The 22,580-nt window shown below is 42.2% G+C and overlaps 1 protein-coding gene and 1 non-coding gene across 4 annotated transcripts in view; both read right to left on the minus strand.

The window, feature by feature from the left end:
• Nucleotides 1-22,580, minus strand: part of CERS6 (ceramide synthase 6) — a 359,026-nt gene that overhangs the window by 214,380 nt on the left and 122,066 nt on the right. The gene's annotated exons all lie outside the window — the stretch shown is intronic.
• On the minus strand, nucleotides 13,919-13,993 carry MIR2353 (microRNA mir-2353). Its single transcript, NR_031070.1, has one exon. It is a non-coding gene; the product is annotated as a microRNA mir-2353 (primary transcript).

Genomic DNA, 22,580 nt, shown 5'->3' on the forward strand with positions numbered 1-22,580 from the left:
AGAAATAGATGTTTTTCTGGAACTCTCTTGCTTTTTCCATGATCCAGCAGATGTTGGCAATTTGATCTCTGGTTCCTCTGCCTTTTCTAAAACCAGCTTGAGTATCTGGAAGTTCACGGTTCACGTATTGCTGAAGCCTGGCTTGGAGAATTTTGAGCATTACTTTACTAGCATGTGAGATGAGTGCAATTGTGCGGTAGTTTGAGCATTCTTTGGCATTGCCTCTCTTTGGGATTGGAATGAAAACTGACATTTTCCAGTCCTGTGGCCAAAGCTGAGTTTTCCAAATTTGCTGGCATATTGAGTGCAGCACTTTCACAGCATCATCTTCCAGGATTTGAAATAGCTCCACTGGAATTCCATCACCTCCACTAGCTTTGTTCATAGTGATGCTTCCTAAGGCCCTCTTGTCTTCACATTCCAGGATGTCTGGCTCTAGGTGAGTGATCACACCATCGTGATTATCTGGGTCGTGAAGCTCTTTTTTGTACAGTTCTTCTGTGTATTCTTGCCACCTCTTCTTAATATCTTCTGCTTCTGTTAGGTCCATACCATTTCTGTCCTTTATCGAGCCCATCTTTGCATGAAATGTTCCCTTGGTATCTCTAATTTTCTTGAAGAGATCTCTAGTCTTTCCCATTTTGTTGTTTTCCTCTATTTCTTTGCATTGATCACTGAGGAAGGCTTTCTTATCTCTTCTTGCTATTCTTTGGAACTCTGCATTCAGATGCTTATATCTTTCCTTTTCTCCTTTGCTTTTGGCTTCTCTTCTTTTCATAGGCCTTTTGTAAGGCCTCCCCAGACAGCCATTTTGCTTTTTTGCATTTCTTTTCCATGGGGATGGTCTTGATCCCTGTATCCTGTACAATTTCATGAACCTCAGTCCATAGGTCATCAGGCACTCAGATCTAGTCCCTTAAATCTATTTCTCACTTCCACTGTATAATCATAAGGGGTTTAATTTAGGTCATACCTGAATGGTCTACTGGTTTCCCCTACTTTCTTCAATTTAAGTGTGAATTTGGCAATAAGGAGTTCATGATCTGAGCCACAGTCAGCTCCTGGTCTTGTTTTCACTGACTGTATAGAGCTTCTCCAGAGAAAGCAATGGCACCCCACTCCAGTACTCTTGCCTGGAAAATCCCATGGACGGAGGAGCCTGGTAGGCTGCAGTCCATGGAGTTGCAAAGAGACACGACTGAGCCACTTCACTTTCACTTTTAACTTTCATGCATTGGAGAAGGAAATGGCAACCCACTCCAGTGTTCTTGCCTGGAGAATCCCAGGGACAGTGGAGCCTGGTGGGCTGCCGTTTATGGGGTCGCACAGAGTCGGACATGACAAGTGACTTAGCAACAGCAGCAGAAGCATAGAGCTTCTCCATCTTTGCCTGCAAAGAATATAATCAATCTGATTTCGGTGTTGACCATCTGGTGATGTCCATGTGTAAAGTCTTCTCTTGTGTTGTTGGAAGGGGGTGTTTGCTATGACCAGTGCGTTCTCTTGGCAAAACTCTATTAGCCTTTGCCCTGCTTCATTCTGTATTCCAAGGCCAAATTTGCCTGTTACTCTGTTATTTTGACAGAATGTGGTCCACTGGAGAAGGGAATGGCAAACCACCTCAGTATTCTTGCCTTGAGAACCCCATGAACAGTAAGAAAAGGCAAAATGATAGGATACTGAAAGAGGAACTCCCCAGGTCGGTAGGTGCCAAATATGCTACTGGAGATCAGTGGAGAAATAATTCCAGAATCAAGAGACAGAGCCAAAGCAAAAACAACACCCAGTTGCGGATATTACTGGTGATGGAAGCAAGGTCCGATGCTTAAAGAGCAATATTGCATAGGAACCTGGAATGTCAGGTCCATGAATCAAGGCAAATTGGAAGAGGTCAAACAGGAGATGGCAAGAGTGAACGTTGACATTCTAGGAATCAGCGAACTAAAATCTACTGGAATGGGTGAATTTAACTCAGATGACCATTATATCTACTACTGCGGGCAGGAATCCCTTAGAAGAAATGGAGTAGCCATCATGGTCAACAAAAGAGTCCTAAATGCAGTACTTGGATGCAATCTCAAAAACGACAGAATGATCAGTTTGTTTCCAAGGCAAACCATTCAATATCACAGTAATCCAAGTCTATGCCCCAACCAGTAACGCTGAAGAAGCTGAAGTTGAACGGTTCTATGAAGACCTACAAGACCTGTTAGAACAAACACCCCCCCCCCCAAAAAAAAATGGCATAGGCAAAGCAAATAGGTCAAAATGTTGATGAACATATGGGTGTTTGCTAAATTTTCCTTTTTTTATGTCTGAAATTCTTCAAAATTAAAACTTTTTTTTTTTTTTAATATCCTGAAGTCTCCTTATGACTCCCACTACTACTACATTGGTTCAAAGCCACTGAGAACTCTCCCTGGATGACTGAAGTAACTTCTTCTTCCTGATCTCCCACACCCACTCTTTTTTTTTTTTTAATCTTTCTTAAAAATTAATTAATTTATTTTAACTGGAGGCTAATTACTTTATAATACTGTAGTGGTTTTTGCCATACATTGACATGAATCAGCCATGGGTGTACATGTGTCCCCCATCCTGAATCCCCAACCCACCTCCCTCCCATCCCATCCCTCTGGGTTGTCCCAGAGGGATGGCTTTGACTCTCTGTTTCATGCATAGAACTTGGACTGGTGATCTATTTCACATATGGTAATATACATGTTTCAATGCTATTCTCTCAAATCATCCCCCCTCGTCTTCTCCCACAGAGTCCAAAAGTCTGTTCTTTATATCTGTTTTTCTTTTGCTGTCTCACATATAGGGTCATTGTTACTGCCTTTCTAAATTCCGTATATGGAATTTATATAAACAGAATTAATATACTGTATTGGTGTTTTTCTTTCTGACTTACTTCGCTCTGTATTCCAGTTTCATCCACCTCATTAGAAGTGATTCAAATGTGTTCTTTTTAATAGCTGAGCAATATTCCATTGTGTATATGTAACACAGCTTTCTTATCCATTTGTCTACCAATGGACATTTAGGTTGCTTCCATGTCCTAGCTATGGTACACAGTGCTGTGATGAACATTGGGGTCCATGTGTCTCTTTCAATTCTGGTTTCCTCAGTGTGTATGCCCAGCAGTGGAATTGCTGGGCTGTATGGCAGTTCTATTTCCAGTTTTTTAAGGAATCTCCACTCTGTTCTCCATAGTGGCTGTACTAGTTTGCATTCCCAGCAACAGTGTAAGAGTGTTCCTTTTCTCCACACCCTCTCCAGCATTTATTGCTTGTACACTTCTTGATAGCAGCCATTCTGACCAGCGTGAGATGGTACCTCATTGTGGTTTTGATTTGCATTTCTCTGATAACAAGTGACGTTGAGCATCTTTTCATGTGTTTGTTAGCCATCTGTATGTCTTCTTTGGAGAAATGTCTGTTTAGTTCTTTGGCCCATTTTTTGATTGGGTCTTTTATTTTTCTGGTATTGAGCTGCAGGAGCTGCTTGAATATTTTGAGATTCTTTGTCAGTTGCTTCGTTTGCTATTATTTCCTCCCATTTTGAAGGCTATCTTTTCACCTTGCTTATTGTTTCCTTCGTTATGCAAAAGCTTTTAAGTTTAATTAGGTCCCATTTGTTTATTTTTGTTTTTAATTTTAATTCCATTACTCTGGGAGGTGGGTCACAGAGGATCCTGCTGTGATTTTTGTCAGAGAGCGTTTTCCCTATGTTTTCCTCTAGGAGTTTTATAGTTTCTGGTCTTACATTTAGATCTTTATTACATTTTGAGTTTGTGTGTATGGTGTTAGAAAGTGTTCTAGTTTCATTCTTTTACAGGTCCCATACCCACTCTTATCTCTCATTCTGAACACATCAGCCAGTGTGAACATGTCAGAATGCTACTCAGACCACATCTCCCCATGAGTTTACAACTTTGCAGTGGGTTCCTTCTCAGAATAAAATACCAGTCTTTCCAAGGGTCAATGGCACCTCACTCCAGTACTCTTGCCTGGAAAATCCCATGGACGGAGGAGCCCGGTAGGCTGCAGTCCATGGGGTCACTAGGAGTCGGACACGACTGAGCGACTTCACTTTCACTTTTCACTTTCATGCATTGGAGAAGGAAATGGCAACCCACTCCAGTGTTCTTGCCTGGAGAATCCCAGGGACCGGGGAGCCTGGTGGGCTGCCATCTCTGGGGTCGCACAGAGTTGGACATGACTGAAGCAACTTAGCAGCAGCAGCAGTAGGGCTCTGTACCAACTGGCCACCCACTTACCTCACCCCCTTACTTCTCTCTCCCCCACATCCCCTCAAGTCTGAGACACCTCTGACCTCGTATCGTCCAGGCACACTCCTCCTCAGGGACCTGCAATTGCTCCCACTCCACTCAAGAGATCTCCTCACCTCCTTGGGCTTTGGTTCAAATGCCACCTTCTCAGCTGTGACTTGCTGACACTCCCTAAACGTTCATACCCACACACACTCCTGACCTTTCTTTCAGTTTAATTTTCCTCCAGAGTGCTTCAAGCCAACTGATATCCTATGTATTTTATTTATTTGTCCATTGTATCTCCCCCCACCCCGATGCCATGTAAACTACATCTCAAGATCTTCAGGATGGATGGCATACAGTAGGCACTCAAAATGTATTTGGGCAATGCATGAACTTGGTAAACAATTCCCAGAAGGTTGTTAGCTGTAAAATATGTGTTCATGCTTGAGTGTTCAGTCACTCAGTCCTGTCCAACTCTTTGCAACAGCATGGACTACAGATCACCAGGCTGCTCTGTCCATGGGATTTTCCAGGAAAGAATCCTGGAGTGAGTAGCCATTTCCTCCCCCAGGGGATCTTCTGAACCCAGGGGCAGGCAGATTCATTACCACTGAGACACTGGGGAATCCCAAGCCCAAAATAAGTGTTCATTCATTCTAAAAACATTTATTGGGTATCTTCTCCATGCAGGCACAGTGCATGTGCTAGGTATTCAAGCAGGGGTAAGATGGACCTTTACCTTAAAATAGTTTATAGGTTACCTGATAAAAACACAAGTAAGGGTTTCCCTGATAGCTCAGTTGGTAAAGAATCCACCTGCAATGCGGAAGACCCTGGTTTGATTCCTGGGTCAGGAAGATCCACTGGAGAAGGGATAGGCTACCCACTCTAGTATTCTTGGATTTCCCTTGTGGCCCAGCTGGTAAAGAATCTGCCAACAATTCGGGAGACCTGGGTTCAATCCCTGGGTTGGGAAGATCCCTTGGAGAAGGGAAAGGCTACTCACTCGAGTATTCTAGCCTAGAGAATTCCATGGACTGTACAGTCCATGGGGTTGCAAAGAGTCGGACATGACTGAGCAACTTTCTCTTCACTTCACAAGAGCAATAAACTCTTATGCTATCACTAAATGGGCTCACAAAAGCATGAATTGTCAGTGCTACTAGGGGAAAAAGAGAATGGGAGTGTGAGGCCTCCTTCATGGATGACATGAGGCCACATGGATTATGATTTTTTTCCCAGGTCTGCTCTCACTGGACGCTAAGCACAGTGCCTGCCATAAACTCATCATTCAATAAATGCCCAGAGTTTGCTCAATGAGGGTAAACAGAGTCTTGATGGATGAGCAGATACTTGTCAAGTCGACAAGGCAGCAGAAAGGCATCCTGGGGGTGGAGGGGGGGCAGCATTAGCAAAGGGCATGGGGCAGGACAAACCTGGCATCTCTATCTAGCAGCACAATCCAAAGAGGGATGGATTTTTATAAATTCTCATGGAATTCTTGAGACAAGCTACAACTTATTCAAGAAATTAGTCCATACACAGGAAGTCCTTCTTTCTTTTAAGGATAATTATACAGCTGCTAATAATCTCATGGGGCTTCCCTGGTGGCTCAGACGGTAAAGAATCCACCTGCAGTGTGGGAGACCTGGGTTTGATCCCTGGGTTGGGAAGATCGCCTGGAGGAGGGCATGGCAACCCACTCCAGTATTCTTGCCTGAAGAATCCCATGGGCTACAGTCCATGGGGTCACAAGGAGCTGGACACAACTGAAGGGCTAACACACACACACTAATCATCATTAGTATGATAACTGTTATCATTTATTAAAGCACTTACAAATATGAGTGTATCATATATCCAGAACAACTCACTTTAAATTTGAAGTACTGTTTTGACTGATGCTAAGTTTCAAGACACTGAGGCAGAGTGAGTTGGCAAGTGGCTCAGTGGTAAAGAATCAGCATGCAATGCAGGAGACACAGGAGACATGGGTTCGATCCCTGGATTGGGAAGATCCCCTGGAGAAGGAAATGGCTACCCACTCCAGTATTTGTTTCCTGGAAAACTCCATGGACAAAGGAGCCTGGCAGGCTACAGCCCATGGGGTCACAAAGAGTTGAACACGACTGACTAACACACACACTCATCATCATTAGTGTGATAACGGCTAACTTTTATTAAAGCGCTTGCAAATGTGAGTGTTTCACATGTCCAGAACAACTCATTTTAAATTTGAAATACTGTTTTGACCCATGTTAAGCTTCAAGACACTGAGGCAGGGTGAGTTGGCAAGTAATAGAGATACACAGGGCTTCCCTGGTAGATCAGCTGATGAATTTGCCTACAATGCAGGAGATCCCAGTTTGATTCCTGGTGAGAAATATCCCCCAGAGAAGGGATAGGTTACCCACTCTAGTATTCTTGGGCTTCCCTGGTAGCTCAAATGGTAAAGAATGCACCTGCAATGCGGGAGACCTAGGTTCGATCCCTGGGTTGGGAAGATCCCCTGGAGGAGGGCATGGTAACCCACTCCAGTATTCTTGTCTGGAGAATCCCCATGGACAGAGGAGCCTGGTGGGCTACAGTCCATGGGGTCACAAAGAGTCGGACACAACTGTGAGACTAAGCACAGCACAGCACATAGAGATAGGCAGGTAGAATGGGTGTCCTAGACCCTGCGGGCCACTGGGCCCTGTGTGCCTGGACTTCCTCACCAAAATATAAGCCTCCTAGTTCTACCACAGGGCCTTATCCTGCTGATCAAGAAAAGTGAAGGACTGTGGTTTCAAATTGCATGCCACTTTAAAAGTCAGAAAGCCAGAAAAATCATGTTCTCACTCCAATCTCCAAGCTTTTCTCTAAAGAAAGAGAAATTATATTATTATACATTATCATAATTTAAATTATTTTAAAATAGAAATAGAGCCTAGATAAAAAGCATGTGGTACCCTAGGGTATTAAATACATTTGGAATAGTATTATCTGACTAGGTAGGGGAACTCAATTCATTTTTGCCAACCTTTAACACAGAAAAATTCAGAAAGTAATTACTTTTCTCGAGCTTTTACTATGTGTTCGGTGTTTCCTAGGTATTTCACAGAGATTATTTTATTTAACTCTTATGACAACTCTTCCAAGTTTTTAAGATTATTAGCCTTTTTACAGATAAGGAAACTGAAGCTTAGAGGATAAAATATAGAAACAGTTTGTCCATTAAGGAAAGAGGTCCTAATTTTCCAACTAACATTTGATAGAGAACTCAGCATGTAGTAAATGCTCAAAAATGTTTGCTGAATCACATAAGTATTGGGGAGAAACCAGAGGTTTGGCCAGGATTCATTTCAACCCTTTATAATTTAACATAAAATAATATTTCATGTTTTAATCAGTTAAATTTAAATGACACACACAAGTTCAAGTCCTGCTTCAGAATTAGAATCAATGAGAACTGAAATCAGCTCAAATTGGACACATTTTCACAATTAAAATTAATAATGGGAGAGAAAATCTTAGATGAAACCTACCAACTGAATGAATAACCAAAGAAAAAGAGGACTGTCCCTTTGCAAAGGAAACACGAAGAACAATTTGGAGGAAATTCTGTACTTGGCAACTTCTTGAGGTCTGTATGGACCCCATACAGTGTTTCAGGTACAAATTTAAGCTCTCACACCTTCTTTCACAAAATAGGGCATGTACCACACTCACCACACACTGAGGATTTCTTACTTGGTTTCTGTATTTCTAGAAATAGTACCTCAATCTTCATGTCATTGGGTTGGATCTATGAAAAGCTAGAAAGCACTTTCACAATGCCTACCCTCTCCAGCCAGTCATCTACTCTTGTTCCCACCCTTCTACCCAGAGAGAAGAAAGGAACACCTAAAAGAAAGAGCAGTGATGGCTGTGGATGAAAGATGATTTCCATTTACCAGGAGCACCAAATAGACCCAGCTTAAGTAAGGAATCTGCACACTTAGTGACTCTCCCAGCATTCAGAACAATAAGAAGCCTGGAAAGGCCCCACTACAGGATGATCACTTGTTATTCCATGGCTGCTGCTGCTGCTGCTAAGTCGCTTCAGTCGTGTCCGACTCTGTGCGACCCCATAAACGGCAGCCCACCAGGTTCCCCCGTCCCTGGGATTCTCCAGGCAAGAACACTGGAGTGGGTTGCCATTTCCTTCTCCAATGCATGAAAGTGAAAAGTGAAAGTGAAGTCGCTCAGTGGTGTCTGACTCTTCGCAACCCCATGGACTGCAGCCTACCAGGCTCCTCCATCCATGGGATTTTCCAGGCAAGAGTACTGGAGTGGGGTGCCATTGCCTTCTCCGGTTATTCCATGGCTATCACCAGACAAATATGGTTTCCCTGTATCCAAAGACTGACATTCCATAAAGAAAATTCAATATTTTATATACTTCCATATTAATTTTGTCACTCAAACCCATCATAAAATGCATTTACAAGAAGCTATCTACATGGACCAATTCTTAAATTTGTTTATCTCAAATCTGGTTTGCTAACCGACAAGTACCCATTATAATAAGATGACTCAGCCCTGTCCCCAGGGAGTGCTACACACGCAGGTTGTACCTTCTTCCTCTCCTAAACTCCAGTATCAGAACACAGAATTTTGTGCTCTTTACTTTCAAATCCCCCAGCCCCTAGCCTCTGCCATAGACAGGCCCTTTGTAACCACTTGAGAAACTGAAGTGAATTAAGTCCTGTAGGTGCTCGATTTTTTTCTGGATTTTCTGAGACAATCTTTATTTCAAATAATCACTTATTCCCAAAAGCATTCAAGCACACTCATGCTTTCCTGATTGCATGTCCCGCTTTGTTTTGCTTTTTTAATGTTGGATTCAGACAGCAGAGTGCTGAGTTAATGATATATTACTAGTTTTCATGGGTCCCCTACTGTGATTTTTTCCTATAAAATATGATACAGTTGGTATAGCCAATAGTTCAGTTCAGTTGCTTAGTTGTGTCCTACTCTTTGCAACCCCAAGGACTGCAGCATGCCTGTCCATCACCAATTCCTGAAGCTTGCTCAGACTCATGTCCATCAAGTCGGTGATGCCAACCATCTCATCCTCTGTCGTCCCCTTCTCCTCCTGCCTTCAGTCTTTTCCATCATCAGGGTCTTTTCTAATGAGTCAGTTCTTCACATCAGGTGGTATAGCCAATAGTGAGGTAATAATTTAACTTGGCTTTCTTTCTTTTTCCCTTGGATGTTTAATTTCTGCATGTGTGTGGTGGGAATGGAGTGGGGTTGGGGAGAAGAGGTCATCATGACAATTCTATGCACTCTTCAGAGGACAAACCAAAGGTTGGAAGGCAGACCACACATGAGAAACATGGGAAGGTGCCTGCTCAAAATCACCCCTAGTAGGTATCTCCCAATGAGAGATTTACATTCAATGAGCAAGTTTTTTTCCCCAACCACAAGATAAACGGTTCAATCTTAATCATACATTGGTATGAGGCACTGATAATAAAAGCCAATTCCATTCTTACATGAGCCAAGTACTTAGCAAACATGGGATTTTTGTGAAAGCAGGTAAAGCGAGAATATTTTAGAAAAAGGTCAGATGGCCCTAGATATGTACTTATAGAAGAAAGGGTGGGAAGGAATGCCCTAGGTCTCAGCTTGCCAATAGGGCTGCTGTTGCCTCTTGAGTCTTCCTCTCCTATTCACCCTCATGCTGACCGGAGTTCCCCAAACCCACCACATCCCTTGGGTTATTTATCTTCCTGAAGCAGGCTTGACACTTTCATTCTTTCTCTACCTGGCCAAGGTAATCATCCTTAAAACTTCAGCAGTGTCACCTCCTCCAGGGAGCCTCTCCTGCTCCTCTCCTCCTAGCTCTACCTTCCCTAGGACTACAGGTACACCTTGGAGATAGAGTGGGTTCAGTTGCAGATCACTGCAATAAAGCAAACAGCACAACAAAGTGATTTAAATGACTTTTTTGGCTTCCTAGTGCATGTAAGTTATGTTTACACTATACTACAGTCTACTAAGTCTATTAAATCTATTATGTCCTAAAAAATGTACAAATCTTAGTTTAAAAACACCATATTGCTAAAAAGAGCCAAAACACACTAGTAACATCAAGGATCACTGATCACCATAATAAATACCATAATGAAGAAAAGTTAGAAATATTGTGAGAATTACCAAAAGGTGACACATACACACAAAATGTGACAGCAAAGGAGCAAATGCTGTTAGAAAAATGATGCCAAAAACCTTGCTCGATGCAGAGTTGCCACAAATTTTCAATTTGTAAAAAATACAATATCTGCAAAGTGCAATAAAACAAAGCCCAATAAAGCAAGAGACGCCTATATTTGAAAGACAATAAACTCAAGGTTCTAATTAAATTTAGTCGTAAGGCAAGCCAATGTGCTGTAAAAGATACAATAACTGGTTGACAGCTTGGTCTCATTTCTCCATGGATGCAGAACTCCCATGTCTTAGCCTTCAGAATGGGCTACACAGTGGCACAGAGTTGAACATATTTCCCATAGAACTCTAGAACGGCTATCGATGGACATGTGACAACATACCAAGAATTAAAACAATCCTGTCTTTCTTTTTAATGAAGGAAGAAATTTTAGTAAAAAAGAAAAACTACAACGCTAAATGAGGAAATGAATCAACAAGCAAAAAATGTTTATACTATGAACAAAAGACTTCAAAGATAAGAGCTTAGGTACAACCCACAAAATAAAATTAGCTATTGGCACAGTATTGCCATGAATCAACACCCATTTTTAAATGTATTCAAGTATTTTGTATTTTGCAATATAGTCTTTTCATTTTTCACATTCATTTAATTTTGTTATTCATTTTCTCTACTGTATCTCTGAAGGCAAAACTGCTTGATGGCTAATTAGTTATACAGCAAAAATGCTTGTGGCAAAGATGTTTACAGCAAGGATGCTTATGGTGGAAATGCCAGACACGAGCTGCATGGTGCTGGATTGGTTACTCCACTCCTCTTTGCTTTGGTTTCTTCACAGGTAAGAAAGGTTTTGAAGACTGAACACATTACAGAGGGTGGTGATGAGGGTTAGGCGTAAAGGCCCCACTATGGAATCCAGAATATGACATAGCCTCGGTGAATATATATTTCCCCTCCTTGTTGGGAGTCTAGTTTTCCTAGCTGCATTAGGTGCCTACTACATCTGAAAGAAAATCTATTGTGATACAACCAGATGGAAGATGAAAACATGAATTTTCATTATATCTGGAGCTAAATATAGAGAGTGCAGGCATTATCAGAATCCTGCAGAATTAAGCAATACAGCCAAGACTTGCATACTAACCTTTATTTTTTAATTGGAGGAAAACTGCTCTACAATGCTGTGTTGGTTTCTGCTGTACAACAATTATGGCCGATTCGTGTACTAACCTTTAATGCCAGCTCTGCTGCTAGCCTTGACCTGTGTGTCGTGGTGCACCACGTGTGTGGCACGCAGAAACTGCCTCACTCACAGTGCATCCTCCACACAACAGTATCATTACATTTCTACATAGTTGAGCCCTACGCACAGTATACAGCCTCCCATAGGTGGGCAACTGCTCTGCTCTGAGTCAGTATAGGGGCAAACTAAGAAAAATTGGCCAAATTTGAAGTGATTTTTCTAAAATAGTTTGCTCATATCCTGACAGCCCTAAAGACAAAGCCAGCAACTCAAGTTGTATTTAGAATGAAAATAATTAGCTTTAATTGCTTTTAGCTAAGTTTCTAATCACATGGAGAGCTCATTATGAATTTAGATTTGGGGAGGCCTGCAAATAAACCTCAAAGACTTGATTCCCTGATAGTCACTTGGAATCTGCTCAAATCTTTCCAAAAGAGACAAGGCTGGACCTCCTGTTGTTCTGTTCCAAGTACCTACCCTCCCCACCATCACCATCTCACAGAGAAACTCACTTACCCCTTACATATAATCAATGGTGGTATAATCAAATGTCAGGAGTCACAGGCTATGTTTCAACTTTCAAGATGTGTGTGCATACTCAGTTGCTCAGTTTTTCTGACTCTTTGAGACCCTATGGACAGTAACTCGCCAGATTCTTCTATTTCCCAGGCAAGAATACTGGAGTGGGTTACCATTTTCTTTTCCAGGGGATCTTCCCAATCCAGGGATCGAATGCACACCTTCTGCACATCTGCTTTGGCAGGTGGATTCTTTACCACTGAGCCACCTGGGAAGGCCAACTTTTAAGACAATTACAGCTAAATTAGTGATAATAGAGGATTCTTTTACACCTCCTGTCTGCCCCTGGCTAAAGAATGTGGCCACCATGAGTTAACCACAGAAGGGAGAATAGCTCAAGGAAGCAGAAGGCAAGTGGCCCTGCAACAGCACCAGGCAGGAGGTGAGTGCAAAGTGGGGGGTGGGGCAAAAGACAAAAGAGAAGGAGAGGAGGAGGAGGGGGAAACCACACTGGATTCCCAAGAAGAAGCAACGGCACTTCCTTCTCAACAACCTAAAATGCAGTTCTCCTGGTGGCAAATTAATATACAAGACCCAGAAAAATCCCATGGCTGGAGCAATAAAGAAGTCCTAGAAAGGAGCCACATCACTTAAGTCCTGCAGCTCATGGGTCTCCAGCTAAGGTACTTAACAACTGTACTAATAACAGAATCAACAGCCTGGTTGAGTCCCACAAAGTCAGGAGCTGATGCTTACCCAACTCCGCAGCCTACTTGAAAGGGAACCAGGCACTGAGAAACACTTGTTTAATCCCCTAAATAGGAGTCATTTCCCCTTGACAGATGAGGCATCTGGGAAACTTACCACATTCGCTAAGGGTAACAGAACTTGAGCCAGGACATGGACCAGGTAATCTGATTTCTGTCCTCAAATACGTACAAGATCCATTGCCCCCTTACCCCTTCACCTGCACTTAGGAGGTAACCAACAAATATTACCTAAACAGCAAACTGTGTCCCCAGAAGCCACACTGACCTCCTAAGGCCGCTCGGACTATCCCGGCCCCAGCAGAGAGGGCTTTACCAAAGCCAGCACGGCGGGAAACCCAGCTTTGTTCCTCCCTCCCTCCTGGCGGAGACAAGCTGTGTCCTTCTCAGAATCGGCTGGGCAAATTTTAAATCTCTGTGGTTCAAAGGCATTCACTGTGTGTACTGACATTTCTCATGTGGTGCTTCAAAAGCCTGGGCTTCTGGAGGCACAGCGGGCCTGGCTCCCTGCTGAAGTAGGACACCTTTTCTCATCCACTTCTGTCACATCGCTGCTTAGCAGCCAGCCAAAGGCTCCAATGCTCTGAACTCAGGTGGATTTTGCATCTTTTTTGTATGTGTCAGTAAAGTCCAAGTTGACAGCCCTGTGAGCCCACATGGATGCTGCCCACCTCGGGGTTCCACAGGATGAAAGAGTTTTGCTCTAAACTGAGAAGCTGCTTCCCATGCATCTCCCTGGATTTCTCCTCTCCAAATGACCAACGCCACAGCCACCTCTGCCGGGGAAGGTGCCCACAGCCAGTGCATGGGTGTGACAGGCTATAGTCTTCCCCTGGTAACCATGGAGGATTAGTTCCAGGATGCCCACAGATACCCAAATCCTCAGATGCTTAAATCCCTTTTAAAAACGGCATAGTACAGCCAGTCCTCTGTACTGCAGGCTACGGAGGCGCGGGCTCCGCATCTGCAGACAGAGGGCTCACTGTACTAGCCATCTGTTGCTTCTCCTGTCACACCAATACGACGGACAGAGTCTAGTGATGTGCAAGGCAGCTAACATTTACTACCCGCTTACTATGTGCAAGACACCTCTCTAAACACTTTATATATGTTAATACCTTTTAGGCTTCACAAAGGCCCCATGAGGCAGGCACTACTGTTATGCCTGTTTTACAAACAAAGAAACTGAAGCTTAGGGTGGTCAGACAACTCTCCCAAACACCCCCACATACCTCTTTATATTAGAGAAGAGACTCAAACTCACAGACCTGGCTCCTAGAGTTCACTACATCATAATCCTGCTGTAAACCATATGCTGAAATCATAAACGTCTCCCAACATTGCTTGGGCGTAACATGAATTTCATATTAGCTTACATGCAATTTAATCTACCAAAAACACTAGGTGAAAGAAGAAAACTATGAGTTTCTAGGAGGAGGAAGGAGGAGTGTAGGAATACACAAAACACACACATACATACACATACACATACACGCCCTTCAACATCTCCAAGCGGCTTCAGTTCACATGTGTTGTGAGATAAACCCACCATTGTTACAACTTTCTCTCCCATTTCAGATCACCCTCCTCCCACCCCCTCAAGCAGTTTATGAGCTATAACCCCTCACACACTGTTTTGGATTGAATTCATATATTTAAGCCCTAACCCCTAATGTGACCGTATTTGGAAATAGACCTTTGAGGAAGCAACTAAGGTTAAATGAGGTCATAAGAGTGGCCAACTAGTCCAGTATGACTGATGTCCTTATAAGAAGAAGAAAAGACACCAAGAATGAAGGTGCAAGAGGAAAGACCCCATGAAGACACAGGGAGAAGGCAGCCACATGCAAGGCAAGGAGAGAGGCCTCCAGAGAAATCAACTCTGTCACATCTTGATCTTGGACTTCCAACCTCTGGAACAGTAAGAAATACATTTCTGTTGTGTAAGCCACTCAGTCTGTGGTATTTAATTATGCATCCCTAACAAATGAATATGGGCTTCCCTGGTAGCTCAGCTGGTAAAGAATCTTCCTGCAAGGCAGGAGACCCCAGTTTGATTCCCGGGTCGGAAAGATCCCCTGGAGGAGGGCAAGACAACCCACTTCAGCATTCTTGTCTGGAGAATCCCCACGGACAGAGGAGCCTGGCGGGTTACAGTCCATGGGGTCACAAAGAGTCGGACACGACTAAGCGACTGAGCGCAGCACAACAAACTAATATACCAAATTACAGGCGGACTTCAGGTCTTTTTCAAGGTAAAGTGCCATATTTATCATAGTCATCACGTATTTCTTAGCCATTTAACATGTGCGAAACTATGCTACATTTATCAGGTTCCTATCTTTATTTGAAACATGTCACTGATGATGCTTTGAGTGCTCGGCCCCTGACTCATTTTTCTCATAAGCCCCGCATTGTGTTTTTATGTTTTTAAGTGCAATTGTGCCTGCTGTGGTGGTTTTTAGGAATATATACGTCCTCTTACAGCACAGTGGCTTCACTGCCACTCAGGGGTAAATGATCATAGAGACTGAAGATAAAGCATAAAACATAATGCTTCCACAGCCTCAATCAGTGGAAGGCACTGACTCTGGCACTCTGAGGAGGCAGGGTCTACAAAAAATCTCAAGGAGGGCAGGAATTACGCTCAGATACATACATGCATGCATATTTGTGCGGAGAAATCGATACAATACTGTATAAGTAGTAAAAGTTAAAGTGTTTATATCTGGTGATAGGCTTTGGAGTGTTTTTCCCCAATTTTTAAATAAGCATTATATATACATATATAGAGGGAATATGTCCTCTATAATCAAAGTTGATTGTAATGATTTTCACTATTTTGTTCTAAATCGGATATTAATAACTTTTAAAATAGACTACACAACAATAAGAAATGGCATATAGATTCAAAACCTAGCAGACAAGAATTAAATAAGAACATTAAGCCTTAATAAATTCAGTTACTCCTCCATATACTCTGTCCTTTTCATCACTATCCATGTTAAATAAAATTATCGGGAAAACTACAGAGCCTTGAGAAATCCAGGATTTAAAGAAAACTGACCAGCGGTACTTCAGATGCAGTCAGCTCGGCCAAAGTGTGGCCTCTCTGATATTTTTAGTGAAAATCTGTTTTCTTTAATTAGCTGGTACATATGAGTTAGAGGCCTAGCCATATGCCATCAAGGAATGTGAGAGGCTTGATCTAAATGGAAAAGCTGAGTTCACTTTCCACAGATGGTAGGTGTGGAGTAGAAAAAGTGAGAAAAGTTTCAAAAGCTTTCTCAGGGCAGAAGACTAGACTGTATGTAGTTCAATTCATCAATCTTCAGAATTTCTGTAGTGAAAGTTACACTCTCTTAAGAACACTAACAGCTTCAAAGAGGGGCTGATGGACTAATCAAACAGTACAGCATCAAAGCACTGTGCCCCAGAAGTATTAGAGGTGGGCACTGGGCTTCCCTGGTGGCTCAGACAGTAAAGAATCTGCCTGAAAAGCAGGAAACCTGGGTTCAGTCTCTGGGTCTGGAAGATCCCCTGGAGAAGGGAATGGCTACTCACTCCAATATTCTTGCCTGGAGAATTCCATGGACAGAGGAGCCTGGCGGGCTAGTCCATGGGGTTGCAAAGAGTCAGACGTGACTGAGCAACTAAACACACACACACACTTACACTGATTACAGAACTGTTCTAATGCTTCTATTAAATGGCAACTCTTTGGGCAATGGTGACTATGCCTGTAGCTATAACATCATATAATTTTTTTCCTAAAACTCTGACAGAACTGCTAATAGTATTGTAATCCTCAAGCAGGATTTAGCAAACCATGGCTTGCTGGCCACATCCAGTCTGCCATCTGTTTTCCTAGAGCCCATGAGTTAAGAATAGTTTATAAATTTTTAAATGATTGGAAAAAAAAAATTAAGAATAATGCTCCACAGGGGCTTCCCAGGTGGTCCAATGGTTGAGAATCTGCCTTGCAATGCAGGAGATACGGGTTTATTCCCTGGTCTGGGAGGAGCCCGCATGCCACGAGGCAACTAACCCCGTAAGCCACAACTACCGAGCCCACATGCCCTAGAGCCTGTGCTCCGCAACAAGAGAAGCCACCACCAGGAGAAGCTTGGGCACTGCAGCTAAAGAGTAGTCTCCACTTGCTGCAACTAGAAAAAAGCCCTCGCACAGCAAGCAAGACCCAATGCAGCCAAAAATAAAATAAATTTAAAAAAAGAATAATGCTTCATGACACATGAGAATGAAAAGTTCACATTTCAGTACCCATAATTAAAGTTTTATTGGAACCCAGCCATGAACATGTGCTTTGTCTCTGACTGTTTTTGTTGAGACAATAGCTGAGTAGTATTGTGATAAGGTTCACGTGGCTAAATGTATTTCCTTTCCATTTACAGGAAAAATTTGCTGCTCCCTGCTCCAACTGACCTGAATACAAGCCATGGATTTAAAACCATTTAAAATAGTCAAACAAATTTGAACAATAACTAGATGTGTAACTCCATACTTTACAAGTTGTTCATCAATCCAAGCACTGTTGTATATTAATGGGAAACAATCACCATCACAACAGTAAGAAAACAACTCCACAATGTACTTTTCAAGAACTAAGAGGCTGGCCTTCAATTTTTTTAAGGACTAATTTTTTCCAGACTTAGGATCAGCATCAATGCTTTGTCAGTCATAAATCCCAGTACCAAAAAAATAAATAAATAAATAAAGATGACATTCCTTTAAAAGGCAATACTTTCTTATTCTTTACTTTAACAATTATATCAGTCTTCAGGAAACTTTGGTAGTTACTTTGTAAATGAGGCTCATGTCATGATCTGATGGAGAAAGAAAATAACCTAAGTTAAATTTTCTCGTTGGCAAAATTTCACCCATCATAAGACTGTAAAATACATGGAAGATTCTAGAACAGTTTATAATCATTCAGTTGTTGTCTTTTTTTTTTTTTTCTGCAAACAGGTAGCTGGGTTATGAAAACTTGTTGAATATATTCACCACATAATTTCCTCAGATCAAAGATTGATCTGAAATAAAGGGATATACATCTCAATTCATTGTATCCTTAGAGCCCTATTTCCTCTCCCCAACCCCGTCAATGATTAGGCTCCACATTCTTCCATAGGTCACAAGATAGCATCGATAATTTGTCCAAGTAAAACAGCTAGCAAATACAAATAGTGATTGAGTTGGTCGCATGTGGGCAACTGGTTAGGCCACTCCTACCTCACTGTTGAGTTATCCTTACTTCAAGGGAATCACAAATTAAGATCACAGTGGGACTCTTTTGCAGAAATAAAGTCACAATTCCACAAGGTTTTTGTTTTTTTCGGGGGGCACACCAGACTTTCATTTCACAGCACTCCTTTGAGAAAGCTGCAGCCAAGGAAGAGGAAGTGATGCTCCCTTGGGGGATGTGCAGCTCATCCTGGTAAGCAGGACCTGCCTGGGCCAGTTCGTGGGACCCTTTCTGCCAGTCCTTTACCTGGCTGCCAGAAGGTTCCCTATTTTGGTCAATGTGCTGCCACTGAACAGAAGCATCCACATATGGCAGCACTTGGGGGAGTTTTAATCAGCACCAATGCTAAAATGGAATTCCTAAAGAAAAGACTGCACTCAAAATGTCAGCAAATTTGAAAAAACTCAGCAGTGGCCACAGGACTGGAAAAGGTCAGTTTTCATTCCAGTCCCAAAGAAGGGCAATGCCAAAGAATGTTCAAACTACCAGACAATTGCACTGATTTCATATACTAGTAAGGTTATGCTCAAAATCCTTCAAGCTAGGTTACAGCAGTATGTGAACTGAGAACTTCCAGATGAACAGGCTGGATTTAGAAAAGGCATAAGAATTAGAGACCAAATTGTCAACATTCACTAGATCAGAGAGAAAGCAAGGAAATTCCAGAAAAACATCTGTTTCTGCTTCATTGATTATGCTAAAGCCTTTGACTGTGCAGATCACAACAAATTGGAAAATTCTTAAAGAGATGAGAGTACCAGACCACCTTACCTGTCTCATGAGAAACCTGTATGTGGGTCAAGAAGCAATAGTTAGAACCAGACATGGAATAACTGACAGCTTCGAAACTGTATTTTTGTCACTCTCCATATTTAGCTTATATGCAGAGTGCATCATGTGAAATCCAGGCCTGGATAAATCACAAGCTGGGATCAAGATTGCCAGAAGAAATATCAACAACTTCAATTATGCAGATGATACCACTCTAATGGCAGAAAGTGAAGTGGAACTAAAGAGCCTTTTGATGAGGGTGAGAGAGGAGAGTGAAAAAGTTGGCTTAAAACTCAACATTCAAAAAATGAAGATCATGGTATCCAGTCCCATCACTTTGTGGCAAATAGAAGGGGAAAAATGGAAGCAGTGGCAGATTTTGTTTTCTTGGGCTCCAAAATCACTGTGGATGGTGACTACAGCCATGAAATTAATAGACGCTTGTTCCTTAGAAGGAAAATGATGACAAACCTAGACAGCATATTGAAAAGCAGAGACATCATCTTGCTGACAAAAATCTGTTTAATCAAAACTATGGTTTTTCCGATAGTCATGTACAGATGTGAAAGCTGGATCATAAAGAAGGCTGGGGACTGAAGGATTGATGCTTTCAAATTGTGGTGCTAGAGAGTCCCTTGGACAACAAGGAGATCAAACCAGTCAATCCTAAAAGAAATCTATCCTATTTATTGGAAGGAGTGTTGCAGAAGCCGAAGCTCCAATACTTTGGCCACCTGATGCAAAGAGCCAATTCACAGGAAAGATTGAAGGCAGAAGAAGAAGGGCATGACAGACGATGAGATGGCTAGATAGCATCACCAACTCAAAGGACATGAATTTGAGCAAACTCCAGGAGATAGTGGAGGACAGAGAAACCTGGCGTGCTGCAGTCCATGGGGTGGCAAAGAGTAGGACACGACTTAGTGACTGAACAGCAACAACAAAGAAAAGACAATCTCAGGCCCTCATCTTACAGGAGTCCATATGGAGCAAACTGCAACCCAATTCAATTTAGGAGAAACTTGTTGGTTCTAAGAGCTTTTAGCCAGAGGATCCATGGTTTGAGGCTATGGAAACGTTGCCTTCCTCCTCTAACAACTGCATCAAGATAATATAAAAATAAATAATATTTTCAATAAAAATAAAACTTTCAGAATAAGTGTCATCTCCTTTTTATAAACTGTTCACTCACTCTTGAAAATCTCTATTTCAGTTGCCAATAAGGATTTAAAAGCTTCTGGAAGAAATATTCATCAAAACTAACACAGCTGCTGATGACTGACATCAAGCATGAAGGAAAAAAAAATCACATCAATGTTTCAACACATTACTCGCAGAATAACTTCTATTCAGTCCATCTGTATTAAATGGGTGTGCCAAAAATTGGACAGGCCAACAGATGGCTACCAGCATTGTTTGGCATGCATATCAGTGCTGTTCTACACTGCTAAAAGACGAAGCATGCTCCCCTGAAGGAATTCTACAGTTTCTAAAATAATAACTTACATAACAGAAAAACTATAGAATCTTTACATTTGAGCCTAGATCCACAAGCCCCAAATCTGTGCTGTCTTGCGAATTTGAATTTTAGTACTTTTGAAAAGCAGTCATCTCTTTTCAGAGATTAGTGCTTCTTAACCAGGGATGTGTTATATAAGTATCCAGGGTATTCCTTCCAAGATAGGCCCTCACCATACTGAATAAGACATCTTGAGGTGGGGCCTAGGCGTGTGTATTCTGAAAAGCACACCAGGTGCCTGTGAAGTGCATCCCTGATTAAGAACAAGCTTTCCAGATCATCTTTTATATTGATGAGCAAATAACTATGACATACACATCTGCACACATAGACCAATATAATTTTGCTTAATTCCTCCAGGTGTTGTCTAAATGTTCTCTTTTGCTGCCTCAATCTTTCCTCTGAACTCCTGTCTTTGAAGTTGTCTCACTGTTCAGTAATTTTCCCAGACAAATTTTAAGCCAAATGGTGTCTATATTAGGCACTCTTCATTTGGGGAGGCAGGATGCCAACTTAGATCAGCAAACCCTTCCAAAATAATGCCTTCATAACATACAGTCACTTAAAAAATACTTATTCAGCAGACTCTATATGTTGTAATAAAGGCTGAGAAGAATGTAAGAAAAACAAGATACAATTCTTGTATCCTCAAGGAGCACATGTGATACAATTAGGGTGAAAATATACAGACAAGCTAAGAAAAGCTAAATATTCACATAAACAAACCATGTTGTTCAGTTCAGTTCAGTTCAGTCACTCAGTCGTGTCCGACTCTTTGCGACCCCATGAACCGCAGCAGGCCAGGCCTCCCTGTCCATCACCAATTCCCGGAGTCCACCAAAACCCACGTCCATCGAGTCAGTGATGCCATCCAACAATCTCATCCTCTGTCATCCCCTTCTCCTCCTGCCTTCAATCTTTCCCAGCATCAGGGTCTTTTCAAATAAGTCAGCTCTTCTCATCAGGTGGCCAAAGCATTGGAGTTTCAGCTTCAACATCAGTCCTTCCAATGAACACTCAGGGCTGATCTCCTTTAGGATGGACTGGCTGGATCTCCTTGAAGTCCAAGGGACTCTCAAGAGTCTTCTGCAACACCACAGTTCAAAAGCATCAATTCTTCGGCACTCAAATTCTTTACAGTCCAACTCTCACATCCATACATGACCATGGAAAAACCATAGCCTTGACTAGATGGACCTTTCTTGGCAAAGTAATGTCTCTGCTTTTTAATATGCCATCTAGGTTGGTCATAACTTTCCTTCCAAAGCATGTTGATTCAGTATTAAATGACTAGTACTTACAATAAAAACTCTGAAAATTCAGAAGAACTAGCGCTTACTCCAGATCCAACTGTCATGGCAGATTACTGAGAAGGCCTGCGGTTTGAAGAAAGGGTCAGGGATAAAAGGGTGTGGCAGAGGAACGCAGGTGTTCCATGCCAAGAACATATCACAAACCGAGGCAGGAATGACTAAGGAATGGATGGTGAAAACACAGTCCTCTAGAAGGAAAGGAGTCATTTGGGTGGCTAATACCAAACAAACAAAAGCCAGGCTCTAGTTTTCAGATTAAAGAACCTAAGATATTGTTGTTGTTTAGTCGCTCAGCCATGTCTGCCTCTTTGCGACCTCATGGATTACAGCATGCCAGACTTCCCTGTCCTTCACTATCTCCTGGAGCTTACTCAAACTCATGTCCATTGAATCAGTGATATCATCCAACCATCTCATCTTCTGTTGTCCCCTTCTCCTGCTTTCAATCTTTCCCAGTATTAGAGTCTTTTCTAGTGAGTCAGCTCTTCACATCAGGCAGCCAAAATATTGGAGCTTTGGCTTCAGCATCAGTCTTTCCAATGAATATTCAGGGTTGATTTCCTTTAGGATTGACTAGTTTGATCTCCTTGCTGTCCAAGGGACTCACAAGAAAGTTCTCTAGCACCACAATTCAAAAGCATCAATTCTTCAGCACTCAGCCTTCTTTATGGTCCAACTCTCACATCCATACATGACTATAAAAACCATAG

This window comes from Bos taurus, chromosome 2, assembly GCF_002263795.3.
Source record: "Bos taurus isolate L1 Dominette 01449 registration number 42190680 breed Hereford chromosome 2, ARS-UCD2.0, whole genome shotgun sequence".
NCBI lineage: Eukaryota > Metazoa > Chordata > Mammalia > Artiodactyla > Bovidae > Bos > Bos taurus.